Below are 17,017 nucleotides of genomic sequence, written 5' to 3'. Positions count from 1 at the left end.
CATGAAGAAGTCCCCAAATATTCTGTATTTTACTTAGAAACTGAAGTAGAGAAATATATAGCATATCTATGGTAGGTATGACTTAAATGTCAGATAATCATTAGCACCTTCTTACGTCTTTTGGGCACAAGAAAAATCCTTAAGCTGGCTTCCCTGTGGGGCAGAGATGCCAGCAAAGACAATGATGTGGATACTCACTGTCTGTTCTTTGAGTGCAGTGTTTCCAATGAATTTTGACATTTAATGTTGACGTCTTACTTCAAACTAATAAAATATTTATTAAGTACAAAGAAACATTGCCTAGAATCCTGTAATCTTAATAGAAGTGTTTAATTAATTTTATATTTTTGATTAGTGTTCACAAGTGTTCTTGTTTGCAGTAGGAACATGGATGTCAATACTGTCTCTGGGTGGCAGGTGATAGCGTCAACTTCTCCTTGGTTGTTCACATTCACTCCCCTTCCATTGTCTGGACACTAAAGCCTACGCAAGAGACTTTAGATTGTTTGATTCCTTGTTTGCCTATAGTTTTTCATAGATGTGGTCATGAAATTTAGCATAGGAACCTAGAATGAATGTTGTTGACTTTGGTTCTCATATTAAGTAGTAGTAGTTGGTGTGCTGGCTGACCTCACTTCAAGGAATGAATTTTTCAGGCTGCACATAAAACACCCCAATTCTTCCTGTCAGTCCTGTAGTCTCCTCATCTCCTGGAGACTTGAAAAGCATGTATCAAAGTAACTATGTATAGGAGATGAAACCTATGCTTTCCATAAGAAATCTAATGTGTATGCATAGAAAATTCTCCATAGTATCTGCTTGATGTACATAATGTGTTTAGGGTCTATGTTATGGCAAAGTTGCTATGTAGTTGGCATTGAGAGTGGCCATACTCCAAGGCTCTGACTCAGAAAGAACAGGGCTTACGGCTCTGCTCACCTCTACAACGACTGAATAGTTCCAGCAAGTTAGTTCAGGGTTTTTAAAAGATGAAAACATGAGGAGCACAGATATAACTCAGGAGTTACCAGAATATGATCAGATGTATATTTTTCAGGCAGTGCCTATCTAATTCTTACAGACAGAGTATATGCTACTTTTGCAGCATACATCACCATGCCTGAAATTGGAGTTAGTATTATTACTGTGGTTATCATGTTCCTTCTAAGATAGATACCTTAAGGTAGTATATAACCCTTATCAGCCTTTAATACTCCTGTGAAATAGAATTCACACTAGAATCTACCCTCTAGTATACTGGGAAGTTTTACAGAGGTCATGCATACGTACATAGGTAGCTCAAAGTAGTGTTTTAACACTAAGAAATTACTCAATAACTGTGTACTATTATCTGATTTTGTTTGTTGCCTATATATTACCAAAGGACCTAAATAGGCATATATTATTATTATCCTCATTTGTTCTGATAAGAAATAGAACCTCAGAGTGGGCTCTGTAACCTTTCAGTCACTTCCCTACTTACCTAAGTTTAGACCGTCATTGCATAACTTTGGAGTCTCTGTGAGCCTCTGAACCATAGAAAAATGGCAGAAAACGTGAGACCAAGTTCTTGATAGACTATCAATGGGCACAACAAGCATAGATGTCACAGAGGAGAGGTATCAGCATTGGGTGTGTTCACCAAGGAAGGGAAAAGGCTATGCTAGGTAAAGCAGAAGAATAGGCACTCTCCTGGGTGGAGTGTTAAGGAGAACTTATGGAGAACCTACCTTGGGCTTCCCTCTGTTTCCTGAACTAACTCACATGTGAATTCTAGAAGAGCAGTGTGGAAATGAACTTTATATTTGTCCAGATGAGTGAAGGTGCCCTTAGGGACAAGAAATCTGGCTGAGTTTTGACATTCAATTTCTAAGCACTTTAGCTTCTAAGAGGAGCTTCCTAATCTACTTTTCTGCTCCATTCCCTGGTCTCTCCCCTGTCTTTGCAATGTCCCTGTGGGCTGTTGCTTATGCTGCAGGCCAGGGATTTTGGGCAACAGACTCCTGATGTGGAATTTTCTAGAAAGTCCAAATGGAGAGTTGAGAAGTAGAAACACAGAATAAATGACTAAATGGGCAGCCTGAATATTCCTGGTTTCTACTTCTATAATTCACTGGCAGCTAACTTAATAGAAATGAATTACAGTAGCAAGGAAGAAAAAAACAACTTTTCAAAATCACAACCCAGTAGCATCCTTGCAGTTCAGATGATAAATTTGCACTTGATGAAGAGTAAAAGGCATTTCTTCATTAAAAGGCTGTGCTAATGTTTGGAACGATTCTTCTTTCTAAGCTAACAGTGCCAGCACACAGCCCAGGATAAGGCTTTAAGGACAGTCTAAATGATGCTTTTTGAGTAACTTGTAAGATGACTTGACTCAGGCAAGCATTTTAGGAGGTCATTTCTTATCTATCAGCAAATTCCCAGCATAACTTATTCAAGGTATCACAATATAAATGGGATGGCTAGTTCACAGGTCACCCAGGAGCACTTGCGCTTGTTTCCAGCTTCAAAAGAAGGCAGCACATAAAGAGACCAGGCCTGATCCACCCAGAACTAAAAAGTTAAATGGAGCCATGACTTAAAATCCGCACTTGTTCTATATGAGTACTAAATTTTGCCTATGCAGTGATAGTAACTTAATTTGACTTGCTTCCTTCTGGATCTGCCTTCCCAGGTGGGCTGTGAGCTCCCAACAGAGAGATGCACTTTATTTAGCATAGATTCTGGCACCCAGATCCTGTGTACTGACAGTATGGTGTGGTGAGAAGCAAGAAGTTGGTAGGGGATGAAGCTGGGGTTCAACGACACTTCTGTTGCCCATTCTGTGATTTTGCCCAGATTTACATTTTTTTCAGCTCTAAAATCAGATAAATGTCTCACGCTTATCTATGAGGTTAAGTTCTGGATAAAGTGTGATGTGGACTATGCTGAATGTGGCATACATTGCCTCAAAATTCTGCACTAGCATTAATAATTACTGTGGGGTTTTTTCTTTTTTATTAATTAATATTGTTCTCGGTCACTTTGGAACATGAATGTAATGAATACTGACCCTTCTCACCCCTCACTCCTTACAATCCCTGTCCGTCCACACTTTCTCCACAAATCTCTCTCTTTTATCTTCATGCCTCTTTGTTTCATTTTTATGGTCCATTGAAATTAACAAGAGGCACCTCTATGACAGTGGATTTAGAGCTATGCAGTAGAGCCTGGGGTATCAGCAGTAGGTACACCACTTTTGTCGTTATTGTTCTAACATTCAAAACCCATACAATTGAGAATGGGAGGCGGCATGCGTTATAATGGTCATCGTTTTGGCTTTGCTTCCTTTGAGAATCAAGCATTTTGACATCGTATATCACAAGTGATGGACAATGGCTACCTGGCTTATGCCATTTGACATCCGATACGTTCACTTGTCTCTTCATCTTCTATCTTTCTCTAATAGCAGGAAGGGCTTTTGTTCTGTTTTTTTCACTACATTATACCTGGCATCTAATAATGTCAGTGACTCACTGATGAGAAGCATCTCTGGCACTTTATATTTTCCAGTTGCAGACACCAGCAGAGAGAAAGCTCTATGTGTGCCAAGTTCAAAAATCCCATGGAAGCGACACTTAGCTTCTTTTGGCTCAAGTGTTAGTAAAATGGGTACCTGATTTTAAAAAAACATGCCAATTGAATGAAAAGAGAAATAAAAGGAAAAGCTAACACTAGTGTTGCCCTCGTGTTTGTGGCACCAGTATGAAGGGAAAGAGAAACTTTCTCAAACACAAAGGCAGTGCTCAGTATATAAAGAGATAATGAACGAAGATAATATTGTCTTTTTCCCAAGGAGTTTACCTATAGTAATTGTATACTTTTCTTTCTAGTTTTGAATTTAGGAAGGGCAGGCCATCTTGACCCAGTAAAAGCCCTTTATGCATTTACTTGAAAGAAGATCACCTCCATCTCATCCTACAGTCAGGCAGCAAGTATTTACCAAGTAATGATTGCCTGCCAGCAGCAAGCAGTAAGTACACCGTGATGGAAAGAGATAGACATGCAAAGTGGGGGAATAGATTTGGGAGTCATTTACATCCTGGTGAGAGAGGAAGTGCTGAAAGCAGATGAACTCCTAGAGGAGACAGGTGGAGAAGAAAAGGGATACAGCTCACAGTCTCAGGGGACTGTGCAAAGGCTGAGATAGGATGGAAACAAGACACCAGGTGGAGCTGAGACTGAGGTCCTGCCCAGACCCAGTCAGAGGAGGACACTACATAGGAAGGAAGCCATCCTACCAAAGTCTCATTAGGGTGGAAACTGGCAAGCCTAGAAATAAGATCCCATCTAGGACTGAGGTTTCATTGTATTCAAATTTGTTTTTCTCTCCTTAGCTTAGGTTATATTTCTTAAAACACCTTGGGTTTATGTGTTGCTAACAGTTCCAAATATTTGTGGAGTCACTGATACCACAGTGGCCATGAAGAAGTGCTACCATTTGGTTTGTCTTCCACCCCACAAGGACAAATGGTAGTATCCTTATGCTTTCTTGTGTGGTGTTAGTCCCTGTTAGTTGCTAACAAGTCTCTGTGAGGCATCTTCTGTGCTTTGAGAGATCCATAAACATGATGATTTTAGGAGTACATGGTTTCCTTAGGGATATTCAAGCACACAAAGTTTTTGTTGTACCAGAGTCAAATTGATAGACTTTTAAAAAAAAGATTGACAATTACCAATAACTGGAGATTATAAAACTTTTTTTATATACTCTATGAATACGTTGCTATGACTTTATTTCTTAGAGGGCTCCTGACTCATCCACTGTAGCAGGAACACTTAAAAATGTATCAAGTGGAATTGGAACAAAATAAACTAGATTTTTGTCAGACTCTTGTTTGTTAGTTGAATCTCATATACTGTAATTGGCTCACTTCTGGGAACTTTCCTTCCCTCAACCTCATAACAAGGAGAACTTCCTCACCCACACAGAATGTGGTGAGTATCATATGATAGGAAACATGCATTACTTATATTCAAAGACTGACAACTAATGAGGAATAATAAAACAGGTTCACCAATAGCTAAGATACAACAAACTATGTAACAATTACCAAGTAAATTCTAGTATATTCCCTAATATACTACTATTTCAAAATAATATTTTAACAAATATATAAATGAAGACATTGACTTTAGACATGAGAGATTTTAGAGAAAGAATATAGATCTCATGAAATATAGCCTGTTACTTTCCATTTCATGTGGTCTGGAGAGGAGGAACAGGTTTTGGTAGGTATAGCTGAAAGGGTAAAAGAATAGCATATTTTGGTGACAATATGTTGGCAGGAGCTTAGGAATCTGGGAGACTGGGGAGGGTGTTGTCAGTAGTTCATGGAGGAAGAAGACCAGCTCTCTTGCTTGAAGGATCTTCAGCAGTCACAGTATCTCTCAAGAATAAGGAAAGTGTATCAGCAACTCAAGTCTTGTATGTAAAGACTTCAGTATAAATTTAAACATGTCTTAAAGATATATCTTTCATATTACAATAGTCTCTGCATTATTTATCATCTTAATTATGTTTTTATAATCATACGCTTAGGCAGAGATAATGTATATGAACATTTAAAAGTGATGTTAAGAGAAAATCAGCATCATCTAAAGTTATACATTATCTGTATATTGGATTTATACTGGAAATCTTTCTGCAAATGCAACTTGTATCTCTTAAGGAAATTGGGCTTGGTGTCTTTAGTGTCACTGGAGGAAGAAGCCCTTTGAGTTTGGAAAAATACTTCCTATTCAAAAAGGAAAACATTCATGATTTCCAGCACCTTAATTATATTTAAATAAAATAAATCACTTTTGATTCTTACCTTTGGTCAGAGAAAGTGGGAATAGGCATTGGGAACCTCTTTCAAGAATATGTTGTCTGAGTATTTTGAGAATTCTAAGATGAGTGCTACTGTTGAGGGGGCCTGATTTGCACATCATGTTCCATCGTTGTGACTTCTGTGTAATATCCATACTTATTATGGGATAATTTACTTGACACTCAGATACAAGTCCTCATTAGAACAGGGAAAAAGAAATGTGGATGACTGAGGCAAATGCTTCCTTTGAACAAACTGATATATCAAAGCAGTTTTATTAGCTAATTTAATTAAAAACCAACTTCTGACATTGCAGCTTGGGCTATAGGTCATGTTTTGTATCATTTAACCACTGAGCATTCTATTTTAAATATGTGAAAATATAAATAAGCAAAATGAATTCAGATCTTTAAATATATCAACTAGCTATAAAGCTAGGCTAGACAGACTAGGCTATCTATGAATAAAACAAAACATTAGCTCTATTTCAAGGGAGACCTATGCCTGTGGCCACTGTAAGCAAAACTGAAAACTCATCATATATAGGGTCAGCAATTATAGAGTTCAGAAATTGACAAAATATCAAAAGCAAGAGTGTTTAGATATTGGTTGACCTTTAGCAATGAGAGTATGGTTACTTAAAAATCATTGCTGCTCATTGGCTGATTTTCAGAAATATTGGGCTGTCACTGATTGGCTGGCAGTCAGAAGCATAGTTAATGATGCAAAGCTGTCATTGATCAACTAGGATGGATTTAGAGTTGGTTCGACTGATTACTGGCTGGCAATGGCTGAAAAAGTATCAGTCCTTTCTAGGAGGGAAGGAATTTTATTGCCACCAGAAACCGAGGTTATCAGTCTCCCTGTCTGAAATTTAAAACTCTGCTCTGACCTTCTTTTCATGTTGAGGAATACAATGAGAGAGGGATAAAATTCTTTTTACAAGATAAAGTATGAAAAAATACTAAATATTATAATGGACTGTCAGAAATGTTGACAGGTGAGGATAACAAGTGATATATGAATCATTAACTTTTGCATTACATTAAAAAATCTCTGGGCATATTATAGTCCTGGAATGGTCTATGTTGGACTCTGTGTCTGAATTGCCTTCCTGATTATATAGAGCACCTTCATTTGCTTCTCGCCTGCTATAGAAAAATGGACACAATGAATTGAATTAGTTTGACATATTACTTAGTAAAAAAGAAAGACAGAGGGATGTGTCAGGTTGAAGTAATGATTCATTCCATTTTCCCCTTGTGCCCGTTCTGTTTCACAAGGATCTGGTGTCCAGGGCCTGTGTAATAAGAAGGATGGGCTGAAGGCCATTGGCTGATGGGTAATAGCATGAAAAGGTAGGCAAGAAGAAGTCATCTGAAAGTAGACAAAGAAGTCTTTAAGAAGATTAACTAATTTTTTTTTTTCAAAAACGTATCTGGAATCAAACACTAGATTTTCTACATTTATCAAGATGAGTATGCCATTTTGGGTTGGGGAGATGAGTCACCAGGTAAGAGTACTCACATATTCATGAATTCAAGCCACCAGAACCCATGTAGGAGCCACGCTGAAGTTCTTACTACATTGCACTTGCATCTAAGGGGGAAATGGTGGAGATGGAAGGATTTCTGGGCTTGTTGGCCACCATTCTAGATCCATTGTTTGCAGGAGACCTTGTGTTAAGGGAGTAAGGTGGCCAGTGATATACTAGACCACCTAATGTCCTACTCTGACACTCACGTATATGTCTAGTCATACACACACACACACACACATACACACACGCACACACGCACGCACACGCACACGCACATGCACACACACAATGTATCATCTTGTGAGGAGATGAGCCTGATCACATAGTGCCTTGCTTCATACTACTGGCAAACTTTGTTATATCACTCTGTGAGACCATCCTAAGGAAACCTAAAAAATCCTTATTTTTAAACTTCTCTAATTGCTAAAGGCCCCTATGGGCCTTTATCTTGTTAAGAGAGCAACAGCACGGTAGTCACATTAAAGTCAACTCTGGAAACCTATGAGAATGGAACAATTGGCAAGAGAAAGGGTTGACAGAGGGATCTCCTGAGGAATGACATAAGATAATTTGGGAGCAGTTTGCAGTTGGCCAGTGGAAGATTTCACGTTGACACAAGAGCATCAGCTGCAGTAGAACTGCACAGTAAGTGGGAAAAGACCAGGAAGTGACCAGGCCTGTGTATACCTGTGGTGCTAGCCTATGAGAGATGAAGGTAGGAACGTTACCACAAATCTGAGGCCAGCATAGGCTGCAGAGTAAGACTCTGTTTCAAAAGTACACAAAACCTGAAAACTGAAAACATTATTTTATCTTTAAAAGCAATGAAGTTAGAAACAGGTAGGAGCTGAGATATTATCCGCATCCCCTGGGCCACATTGGGAGCCAAAACCGTTCTCGTTTCTCTCATCTCTGGGCATTGGCAATATGTTAAGGAAGAGCTGAGAAAGTTGACAGGGCAGAGAGAAAGACAAGCCTCCTTCAGAAAGCTCTCTTTGATGGAACCACACCCGTGAGCCCTTTAAAGCACTTACACTCTTTCCACTTAACATTTTCTCTCTTAATTGCATCTCATCCTGTTTGGTTCTCTAATTGTCTTAGGTGTGTCCAAGTCAAGTTTCCTAGAGGGCAGAACTGCACTGTGCTCTTTCAGTACTTCCTGGCAGAGTTAAGCGCTGGGCTGAGAGCATAATTAAGCAAGCTCTCATTTCAGAGTTGATTGGCTGGCTGATTAAAATGGAAGTACACAGTTCAGAGGATTATTTTGTCCATTGGAAAGCAGGCTGAAAGACACTCACTTCACGACTGTTGCTGTTTGTCATGTCTAGGGCCTCACTCTGAAAACCTGAAAAACATGGTGAAGGAACCATGTTGGGAACCTTGGAAACTTTTCCATTGGCCAAGAAAGCCCAGGAGTTCCCTGAGCTGGGATTTGAAAAGTGCTCTGGCATACTGCGGAGAGTGATGCACAGAATTCTGAGTATGGGATTTTTTAATGCTGGGAAGAGACAATATGAAGTGTACTTCATGCATTCCAATTCTCTTAAAAATAATAGTGAAAGCTCCTTGAGAAATGTTTCACTACTTTACTTTTGGTTCCCAAATTAATGCACTGGCTGGCTGTTAGAACCCCTGGACAGTGAGGGAGCATTGCAGGCTGGAAGAAAACAACAACTCCTGGATAAGGCAAGCAAGTAATTTATCTTTTTGTTTCCCCTCTGCCAGTAAACATCTGGAAATTACAAACATTCACTTCTTAATAACTATTTTGATACGATATATTCATTTGAATTCCTACCCTCAATAATTTAGATTGTGATGGGAAGAAAGAAAAAATAAAATAGCTTTCATTAAGGATCTCAATGCACTTCTGAAAGTGATGTTCATGTTCATGTATTTGATATGTCCCCTGTCCCTAGGTAGGCTTTGCCTTACACCACTGAGGCATACCGCTCAATGGGAATTTGTGCTTGGGGAGTGAAGGGAGTATTATCCTCTGTGTACACCTATTCTCTTCTCTCTGCAGGTGCTCACAGTTAACTTAGAACATTTGCTACCCTAAAGACTTTTAGTTCCTTCTTTGGATTCCAAATGGTAGATATTGGAGTATATAAACTCAATCAGATTCCAGGCACCCTTGATACAAAATGCCTAACTCCTTCCGTGAAGGCATTTAAGAGGTTGTTAATGATAAATCATCGTGATTGCCCATATGGAAAAGCAGAAGCAACAGCTAAACTGGAATAGAACCTCTTCTCCAGATTGTGAACAGTATTTAATTAATAACAAAGAGATTGACAGGTTGAGGGAAATCAACAGTATTGCCTCCTGGAAACATTCAACTGACTAAGCAAGCCAGGATCCTGGTTAGGGAAAACTCACAAAGACCCAGGGAGATCAACTGTATACAATGTTAGGTGATTAAACAAACAAACAAACATACAAGCTCCTGTAAAAAAGCAAAATTAAACCTAACTCATCCAGATTGTGCAGTTTTAGGGGAGGCAGATGTATGATCAATGGTCTGCTGTACTTGAGATAGAAATTTAACATTATAAAAAACTTAAAATATAATTCCCGTTAATTAATGTATAAAAGTGCTATAATTTCTTCTTTGTTTAGGCATCTCTCAACCACTTCATAATTTTCAGACTCTATTAATTTGCTAACAATATTTCTTTTGAAAAATTTGTAAGCCCTCCAGTTTTTATAATATTTTCTAATATCTATCTATCTATATATATATAAACTACCCAAACCTTGGATTATGTTTATCCAGCATAGAACATCTTAACTGCATAGGGAATGAATGGAGTATCAGAGACATTTCTTATCCAATTTGTACATGTATTCCCAAGATCTAGAGAGCCTACCTGTTTTAGAACAGTCTTTAGACTGTATGGGCCTTTGATGCCCTGTAGGTATCTATGTCTCGAAGCCTGGAGCTTTTGTTTCACTTTCCATAGGAATTCCTATGATAACATGTATCCTCCACAAATTTGGAAATTGAAATTTGGAATTCCTGTGGGAAAAATAACCTTTGTTACAATTCATCCAGGTTTATTGTTCTAGCAAATAACATTTTTTAAAAAATCACAGTATTGAACTTATATATTAGGAACTCTTGTATGCCTTTTCAGTACCATCAGAATTGTTTAGAAATGCAAGCTGCTTTAAAAAAAACTAATTTTAATACTGTTTATAAAAACTCAGAAACTTGATTTATGCAGGTTTTTTTAAACAAGGAGGAAAACTGTTACTTATTTTGTAAAAGACCATTTTTTATTGTAAAGACATGTTAGCTTCAACCCAAATTTCCCAATGTTCTCTTATCACTGACTTTTATTTTTCCTCAGTGGTCCAAAAGAAGGCTTCTTTGATTTGAACTTGGTTCCTAAAGAGCTTTCCTTTTCACAGGTCAGATGTCATTTAGAGCAGAAATAGTCAGCTTAAGTATCCAGAGTTGCAGTTGAACACATTTCTGAAAAGGAACAATACAAAATGCTGCCTACCCCACTGCGCCTTCCAAAATGACTTATGCTGCTTTATGCTAATATTAGCAGGCTGCTTCAGGCTGCAACAACACACTGGAAAATTGTGGTCTGCCATGCATTTCTTTTGATGTTATTCCATGTCGGATCGGTAGGTAGTTTGCACACCCCTCTCTGGGTGTAGTTCTGCAAGTTCAGAATGCTTGCTTCAGCACCATGTCTGGGGACAGCTCCCCCTGCAGTCATCTTCTTTGCCTGCCTTGTGGATACAGGCACAAAAGACAGCTTACGGTTCCAAGGAACTATAGTACCCACTGTCTCTCACTTACATCTTCCTTGCTTAGCAGTTTGTTTGAACAGGGTGGTTGTAATTATTATTTTTAAGCACAAAGAAATCTGAGGGGAAGGAGAGCACTTTGAACATAAAAGATGCATATTAGATGGCTCTAAAGTGCTCTGTAATGTTAAAGCCTCAGATGCATGCTCCACTCTAACAACACACTACAACCATGCACTCACTTCTAGATTCTAAAACTACCACCGAGCTGAAAAACATTACTTCCTGAGCCCAAGCATAGCCATAATACCGCCACTGAAAACACAGCTGCTAATTGCTTTGTACGCATTATCCCCACAGGTTAGGCCTGCAACAGGCATCCATTGCTCCAGATCACAGAACAGAACAGAGTGATCTATTCTGTGTACAAAGCCTGGATCCACCTCTTTTCTCCTTATCCTCTTCAGGTCTCATTTTCCCCTGTGTTAAATGTAACCAAGGGTCATATATCTCTTCTTGTATTTCTCCCTTTAGAAAAGAGTTTTGCTTAGCCAGGTGCGGTATCACACACTTGTAATCTCAGCACTCTGAGGAGACAGAGCACGTGGATCACTGTGAGTTTGAGGCCAGCCTGGTCTCCAAAGCAAGTCCAGGACAGCCAGGGCTACACAGAGAAACCCTGTCTTGAAAAACAACCAGAACAAGAATAACAATACTACTACTAATACTACTAATAATAATTTTTGAAAATTTACCCACACTTTCATATATGGATAAAATGGATTGTGATCATATTCTGCTCATTTTCCTCTCTAACTTTTCCTTCTTCCTTTGGAATTCTTCTTTCTAACACATTTCCTTCTACTCTTATGTATTTAATTACAAAACTCCTAAAAGTTTTGTTTTCTATTCCTCTGAGCTTCATTAGGATCATTTACACATGCATAGTTGCAGGGTTTTCTACTGGATTATGGGCACGTAATCCCTGGTTGTACCCTTGGAAAACTAATTATTCCTCCATTCCCAGTAGCCTTTAACTGCCAATAGCTGCGTAGATACGTAATAGAGCAATGTGTGCATCTCCCTTATAGTGGCTCAGGTGTAAAAGACCTTGGCTTGTGCAGGGAACCACAGCTACATGGATTCATGAGTACAAGGGTCATGTTAGATCTAGAGGACTGAATTCCACAACAGTGCACCCCACTCCCCAGCTCTTACATTCTTTCTGTCTTGTCTTCTGTGAAGTTCCTGGGCCTCACAGTGGGTGTGTTACAGATGTCCCATCCAGTTTAGGACTAAGCACCCAACAGTCATTTATTTTTAGCGATGGGAATCTCTGCTTTAGCTACCTGCAACTACAAAGACAAGCTTCTCTGACCAAGGCAGACACCAGCACATGATTATATACAACTTACAAGGTTTTTAAAAAAGAACTAGCATGTGATAATGGCTATATAGTGCTTATCAAACTATCTGGAAGTTTGATAAAAATAGCTATTAGGTGTTTACTTACCTACCATACACAAGTAAGTATCCTAAGAGCCAGCCGTGCAGCATGAACTTTATTTTCAAAAGAACTACTGTTGTCACAACACTGCCTATTAGGGAAATCAAGGCAAATGTGGTAAAATAATGATTTCAGTATTTGACTCACTGGAAAATATTTAGCAAAAGCAGAACCTGAATGGTGATACATATGTACCTAGATAATACTTAAAAATCAATAAACATTTATAGTTGTTGTTAGCAACTCAAAAAGGAAAACAAAAATCATTCTTTAACATAACACCAAGGAAGACTGATCTGACAGTTGTTCCCTAGAACTAAATTTATGGAGATGATGTATTGGCTGTGACTATTAATGTAATTAAAACTCTTGGAGAATACTTGGAAGATAGCCAATACTGTAGGTTTGTTTCTTCAATAGTATCTTTACAGAAACTCAATATAGTGATTGATATTGGGACCTCTCTTTCACTGGACAGGCAACTAGGAGCACCTGATCTTCAGACCTAGGGATTTTATACTAAAGCTTTGATCTCTATGGTTATTCTTCTTGGGAGACATCCATTCATAAACATTGTTGGTGAAAAAAATAAAAGTTGCATAAGGACAATTATGTCATTATACATTATACATCTCTGGCAAAAAGTAGCCACTAGACAGTGCAGGTATTGAGTACTTGAAATGTGCACACCATGAAGGAGGATCTAAATGTTATTACTTTATTTTAAAGAAATTGGAGTTAAGTATAATCTCAATTATTTGTTCTCTTCATAAAAGAGTATCTTAAACAGTCACTGTATTATTTCTGGAGCAACTCATCTCTTTAAGGTCAGAAACTCACCCTTAAAGACAATGAGGACACAATAATGGGTGACTGGTTTTCAGTTAATAATAATAACAACAACACCGCAATTCTTTATTTATATTCTCTCAGGTTCAGCAGCTTGTGGTATGTTCCATTGATTCCTTTGTCGACTGGTTGTGTTATCTTACATACAATGGGCACCAACCCCAGTCACAGCATTGGAAATGAACAACCTTAAAATTGATGCCAAATAGTATAATAGATTTAATACTGGTTTTCGTGTTTTCAATCTTTGTTTTCATGCTTGTTCATGTTCTGCAGTTTTGGCTTGTTCTACTTGATGCGCACAGCTATCAACATCCACTATTGACAAGCTGTCGACAACACTGCAGAATCATCTGCCAGTTGTTAGTACTTTTTGAGGACAGCGTTTCAAGTAAGCAGGAACAAAGCATGTGTCTTGAAACTATGCAGAAAGGAAATATTTTTCTACTTCTCCCTTTGGAAAAAATTTCAATCCAAACATGGATTCAGGCAATTCCAGAAGACAAAGCTTATAGTGTTGAACAAAAGAAATAAAGTAACATATGTACCCTGAGATCACTTACATTTTTCAGTAAGTTTTCTTAAGGACAAGCAGAAATGAATTCTATCAGCTGTGGCTGTGATGACTCTTTCAATTGACAAAGACTCAACATTAGCATTAAGAAGAGAACTAGGTACTGACAGACAGCTTGGGGAGAATATGGGCTACACTCTCTGCTGGTCTTGACTTTTGGTCCAGAAGATTTTATGTTCTCCTGACTTACCTGATGCCAGTGAGGCTTCATCATTTAGTCCAACAGAAAGAACAATAGCTCCTGAAAGTGTTTATTACTTGTTTCATGTTGTCACTATACTAACATAACATGATAAAAAAACTGCTTATAACACAACTGCTTTTCTGACACCAGATTCAACTTTAGCGTTCAGCAGATGGGAGCAGATAATTCTGGCCTCAAATTTTTACAGAGATACCTTTGAAAAATGGTATGTCCTTTATCAATATGAGTTTTTTATTTGCTGTGAGAAAACTGGCTTTTAGCATCCCTTATTTCCCTGCTGGATCCTAGAATGCATGTCTGAGAGGTACCAGAACCAATGTGTGCACATGGACAGAGTCTTCCACTGAAGACATGAAAAGATGTGAGCAGTGATGGTGAAGGTCTTAAGTCTGCATCATCAAACAAAGTGACACAGTGTGGTTATTTAACCCTCTTTTTTTGTGGTTGTTGTTTCATACTCACATTTGCATATCAAATAGAACAGTGTTTGTAAAAATGCTTGAGGAATTAGGCAGAGTTGAAAATAATATGATTTATGTACTGACAGCACCACAAACAAATTTTCAGCAATCTGAACAGCATAAGGATGACAGAAAGATCTTTGTAGGAAGAAAGGGGGAACAACACAGACAAGCTTCACATTTAATTGTGCAAGGTACTGAAAGTTTTTCCTGGGCCCAAGACATGGTAACTTATCAAATACTGGAATGAGTTCCAGTAATAACTTTATTCCATAAATAATAAAGATGCCTTAATTCAATTGGTAAATTGTTCCACTTTTCAGGAACCAGGATGGTTTATGCTATATAAGCATTGTATCCAAAAGCGTGAGCAAAGTGAAATCTGCACATTAGGTTGCAAGGATTGTCGCCACTGAAAAGATCTATAAGGAAGGGCCCTTATTTTTCACGGTGCGCATTGTGCTTGGACTCAGCTCCGCAATCAAGAAAACACGAGGCTGAGTTCCCCGTGCATCAACAAGGTACAAGCCGTCATGCGTTTTCCTGGAAGAAAACATCTATATGTGCGGCAACAATAATAATGTAAGGGGGAAGAGATTGTAAAATGAAAGGACAGAGTTTCCTGTTTGCTATTTTTCAAAATAATGACTGTGGGTTCTTTCCCCCACAGAAAAGATGCTATTTATTTTTTAATGATGAGCTGTTTCCCTGAGAAACAAAGTGGCATTCTGTCGACACCATATGGTGGTGGAAAAACAGATTCCACCGCGTTCCATTTGTTAGACCGTCTTCTGCATCTCTGTATCCATAATTTATGTGGGGGCCTCTGTGATTGCCAAAATATTCAAATGGATTTCTCTTAGCAGGGCAGCCTGCATGGGGGGAGAAAGGTTTTCAAAACAGCAGGACCTGAGCAGTCCCCTGCTGCTCAGAGAAGCATACACTTCCAAGCTTCTGTCCTTCTGGCGGCTTTCTTTGTGATACTAATTTACATCCCTGGTTTAGGGACCGTGTTTGCATTCAGAAAAAGCAGCTTATGTTCTCTCATGCTAATACAATCATACTTGAATTATAACCCACACCCTTAAAGTCATATTACTCCTTCTGCCACAGGGTAAGCAGAGAACCTGGCCTGGAAGGAACTGATACATAGTGACAACTGAAGGATGCCATTTGGAACACATTGATTCTGCAGCTGGTTTCCGAAAAAGACATCTGAAGTGGTTATAGATACATGAAAAATAGTTGTGAAAGACTTCCACTGCTGTCTAAACATGTGATTACCACCTATGTACTCAGAGGCTGGTTGTTTTCTGGTACATAAATAGAAACATGTCAAATTCTTGATACAGAATGTGAAGAGGGGAATTGATGAGTGGGACTAATTGATGTTTTGGCAAAATGAAATATCTTTAAAAAAAACTGTTGCATGTTCGTCCCATCCCCAGATAACAAGAATCTAACACATACATATTTTATTACAACTAATTGCTTTTACTCCTGAGACACTCAGATGTTCTTTGTGTAAGCTGAGGTAATGGGTTATCTGTTGGGGGAAATGTGAAATAATTCAATATGAAAAAAAGAATACAGATCTGAAAAATATGGTCCAGTCATAGATGGAAAGGATGGTAAGGATGCAAAAAAAAAATGCTATTGGCAGGTTCTTAGTGGCTCCAATGTCTAGGCTTACTAAATTGGTGGGCTGTTATTTGCTGTTTACAAGAATAAGTAGTATATTAGATTATGAGGGAAAGACTAAATATCTGGTGACTACTGGTTCCCGTTTCTTCCAAACTGACTTGGATGGGCAACTATTCCTCTTCAGGCTGGAAAGACAAGGGTTGCAGGCAGTTCCCTCTTTCTGTTGCTTCTCCTGGTCAGGCAGCAGTGATTCAATGAGCCTGTGGTATCGATTGGTCTTTATCACTTAAGTGTCCTAAAAGCCTGCTTTTCCAGAGAGGGCCTTCAGGTGGAGGTATGTAAGACAGTAAAAGTCAGAGAAATCTCTCACAGGATTTCACGAAGACAGACTGTTCACTCACAATCGAGGAAGGCAAAAGAGAGCCCACCCATTATTCCTCATTTAAGACATGAAAGCTTTTTATTGGGGGATAAGGATCAAAATTTCAAAGTCAAAGTTTTCACCCCATTATTCAATACCCTTGCACTTGGACTAGACTCTAAACCTGATTGTATATTTCTCCAAATTTTGAAATATTTCGCTGGTGCATGGTTACGATCTGATAAGCAGGGTA

General features: G+C 38.6%; 1 long non-coding RNA gene across 1 annotated transcript in view; it reads left to right on the top strand.

Moving 5' to 3' along the window:
- LOC311602978 overlaps positions 1-8,881 on the top strand; it is a 32,208-nt gene extending 23,327 nt beyond the window's left edge. The window contains exons 4-6 of the long non-coding RNA XR_014780908.1: positions 3,876-4,015; positions 7,139-7,213; positions 8,724-8,881. This is a non-coding gene — a long non-coding RNA (uncharacterized lncRNA). The remainder of the gene's footprint in view (positions 1-3,875; positions 4,016-7,138; positions 7,214-8,723) is intronic.
- Positions 8,882-17,017: the final 8,136 nt, after the last annotated feature.

This window comes from Acomys minous (assembly GCF_964271855.1).
Source record: "Acomys minous genome assembly, chromosome: 8".
NCBI classification, from domain to species: Eukaryota; Metazoa; Chordata; class Mammalia; order Rodentia; family Muridae; genus Acomys; species Acomys minous.
The sequence above is the reverse complement of the archived record's forward strand: the minus strand, read 5'-3'. Positions and strand labels throughout refer to the sequence as shown.